Raw genomic sequence first — 3,822 nt, 5'->3', positions numbered from 1 at the left:
TCTCCCGCCCATAATTTCTTGCAACTATGCAAATTGAAATAGACTAAAAATCGGGAAAAATGCATCCCATGAAGAGTGCTCTGATCTGTCGCAGTTATACGGAAATCAAAATTGAATTCTGCTGCGGTCAAGCAGAGAGCTTTCGTCACTAGAAACGCACACAACCCAGCCTTTGGCAGGAGTTAAAGGGAATTTGAAATCAAACCGGGCTTGGCAAACCACTCCCTCACCTTCAAAAAGCCAATCAGCCCCCTCTTCCCCCCCTCCGCCCAAAGTTACCAGGTGGTTTTAAAAAAAAATAATAATAATTTTGGCATCTTCTTATTTGTCTCCTGGCGCCTGAGCCTTTGAGTGGCCCAGGTCCAAGCTTTCATCGGCGCGCAGGCGGGTGAGAAACACCCTGGGGCAGCTGAGCTGCTGGAGTAATCCCAGGAGTGTGGGAACTGGAACCTTAAAATAAAGTCAAACAACCCCCCCCACACCCACCCCAGCGCTAACTTTAATGGTGGGAGGGTGGACAGCAGGATTTCGGATGACTGACAAGCACTGAAATGTCAGCTCTTGGCTTTCTGCTAGGCCTGGGGGGTCTTTAAATGGCTTAAAGAAGCCAACACCAAACTGTGTAGAACGGACTGGGGGGGGGTGAAAACGACCCCCACACACACACACACTCACAGCCGGCACTTCCTGGACACCCTGTGACGAAGTGGGACTGTTCTTAATGTTTCCTCTGAACAGTGTGGGGGTGCCTCAGTTTCCCCTAGGCAGTTCTTAAGTATCTAGGTGGTGAGATAAGGGTGTATGATCATTGCAGAGCCCTAGAGGGCAGGTGTGTGCAGGGGTCTGGACACAGAGAATGGCCAACACCCTGTTTCCTGGCAACTGATGGCCTGGGCCCTTCCCCCCCTGCAAGGTGAGAGCTAAAGGGTTGGAGAACAAAGAAATCAGGTGTCCTCCTGGCCCCAGAAAGGGGAACGCCCAGAGGAGGAGGGGCTGGAGGGAGTTTCAGTTTGGGGCTGGCTGGAGACATGGAGTGAAGGGCAGACGTAGTTGTCTGGCTCACTGCCGCCCAACATGGACCCAGCTGCGGGGTCCTGTTCTCTGCACCTACAAGCTCTGTGTTAGACCATGTTCCTGTCATCTAATAAACCTCTGTTTTACTGGCTGGCTGAGAGTCACGTCTGGCTGCGGAGTTGGGGGGCAGGACCTTCTGGCTTCCCCAGGAGCCTGCCTGCGTGGACTCGCTGGGGGAAGCACACGGAGGGGCAGAGGATGCTGAATGCTCCGAGGTCAGACCCAGGAAGGTGGAAGCCGGGTGAGCTGTGTGTCCTGCAGACAGGCTGCTCCCAGAGAGGAGACTTCCCCAGAGTCCTGACTGGCTTCGTAGGGAGCAGTTCCAGAGCATCGCCCGGGGACTCGGTGACACACCCCCACTCCTTCACTGAGCAGGGCCCTCAGAAACACACCCTGACTCACCACGGCGCCAGTTTATCAGGGGCGTTGGTTGTTCCTGGAATTAACCAAACCGGCTGGCCAGGCTCAGCTGCTTGCCCAGAACCCCGGCTGCAGCATTCAGAGCTGGCTCCTCCGGCAGGCCTGCTCCCCTGTCAGCTGGGTGGCGGGGCTGGGACGGGGCTGCTGCTTTGGGCTTGTCAGCCTACAGGCAACCTGGTCACACTGGGGCAGGCCAGGGGCTTGGCTTCTGAGCCCCTTTAGCAGTGGGTGCTTGCAAGGGCCAGCAGAGGCTAATGGGCAGGGCGGGAAGTGGGGGGAGAATCCTGGCTCCTAACAGAAGGGCATCATCTCCTTTCTGGTGCAGCCCCGGGTGCAGCACATGCCTGCTGGGCCAATGTCACGCTCCACACACCGGGGCAGGAAGGCAGCTCCTGGGTTCTCCTGGGAACCTAGCACGGCCACCAGGACAGGGTGTCTGGCACCTTCGGGGGAGCCAGGGCCTTCGGCTGCCTCGGGGCCAGGGGAGAACCGGTCACAGTTGAGCCACCTGAGCTGTTTAGCTGAGAAAGAGAGAGAGCGAGAGAGGAGGTGGGTCTGTGCGTGGCAGAGGGACCAGATTCCGGCCGCCCCAGGTGGGGCTTCTCTGCTCAGGCCGGAGGACAGGTGGGGAAAACTGACCAGGGTTAGCACAACGTCACCTTTACCTACCCAGGCCAGCGCGAGCCAGGTCAGAGGAAGGATCTGGGGACCAAAATCTGGCTCCCACAACACCACTCCCCTGGGCTGCAGAGGGGGCAGCTGCCCGAAGCACCGTGAGCTTGGAGACACCTCCTGCCCCAGCCCCATAGCTTCTTAAACGCTGTAATGACCAGTCATGGGCTGGCCTGCCGGGGCTGTCCCCTCCTCGCCCCAGGGAGCACACGGCCCACGGCAGCAGGGTTCGCAGCAGGGCCGGTGAAGCCGCAATAGGAACCGGCGCCCACTTACCGCCGACTTTGCCTGGCTCCTGCCCGGGGCTCCGGGAGTAGAACTTCCACCAGGAGCCCCCGCACGAGGTGACGATGGGGCGAATGAACTCCCAGCCACACAGCTTCACCAGAGTCGTGCTGCTCCTCAGTGCCCTCACGGCATGCCAGCGCCAGGACGAGCAGGGCCAGGCTGGCCAGGTAGCGCGTTACTTCCCGGGGGGGCCTATGGACAAAGCGCCCAGGGGATGAAGCACAGATCCCGGGGGGTGAGTGAGTTTACCGGAGAGCCAACTGGGCTATGGGGACAGGGGTTGGGGTACAGGCTCTGGGCAGCGCTTTCCTCAGGCAGCTCCTGGCATCTCCCTCCAGTTCCTATGCTGAGGTGCGAACCTGCAGCTCTCGCACCGCCCCCTCAGCTCCCATTGGCTGTTCCTCTGCCTAGGAGCCAGAGGGAGATGCCAGCAGCTTCCCAGGACTCACCTGGAGCCAGGTAGGGAGCCTGCCTGCGCCACCGACTGGACTTTTAACAGCCGGGTCAGCAGCACTGCCCGGAGCCACCAAGGTCCTGTTTCGACTGGGCGTTCCGGTCGAAAACTGGACACCTGGCAACCCTACCTGCGACAGAATAATCAGTGCCAGGCCGCCCCCCGCCCATCCCCTGGAGCTATGCCCAGGAAACCTTGCGCCCAGGAAACTCTCCCCCACTAGCAGTCAGCCAAGCTGCAGGACGCTGGTTATAAAAACCACTCATTTATTCTCAGGACATGGCCTCAGTTCTCAGTGGAGGGACGGGAGGAAGGGAGAGCAAAGAAAACCACCCACCCCACTGGGAAGCTTCAGTTTTCACTGGGTTAAGACCCCACGGGGCAGGGGCAGAAGTCACAGTCGGGAGGGGACAGGAGCAGGGACCCACACGCTTTGCACTACGGGCCAGCCAAGCCCCCGCAATGTGTATGAAGGCCAAACGGCAGAGGGAACAGAATGAGCCACATGCTGCACCAGCCCAGGACACGGCTGATTGAACCAGCTTCCTGCAGCCGCTGGTGAGGAACTAGACTTGGCTGGAGCAGGAGGGAGCTGGAAGCCCACGACTCAACGCTTTGCAGACCTGAGGCCACAGCGTCGCACCTCAGAGCTAGCAAACCCTCGCCCACGCCGTCAGGGAAGGTCAGCCCTTTGCACCCCCAGGTCTGTGAGCTGGTGGCTTCACCTCCCACCTCGGGGTTGCAGGGCCCGGAGAGATTCCACGAACAGCACCTGGGAGGGGGCAGCAAGAAAATTCTGCCACAATCAGGGGGGAGAGATGGTCCCTTGCCAGAACATGTGCTGAAAATAGAACCAGATCTTCAGTTTCCTGCGACTTCTGCTTTCTTTGGGTTTTTGTATTGCAGGTCGGGGA

This window comes from Caretta caretta, chromosome 25 (assembly GCF_965140235.1).
Source record: "Caretta caretta isolate rCarCar2 chromosome 25, rCarCar1.hap1, whole genome shotgun sequence".
Taxonomy (NCBI): Eukaryota; Metazoa; Chordata; order Testudines; family Cheloniidae; genus Caretta; species Caretta caretta.
This window is presented reverse-complemented; position numbering follows the sequence as displayed.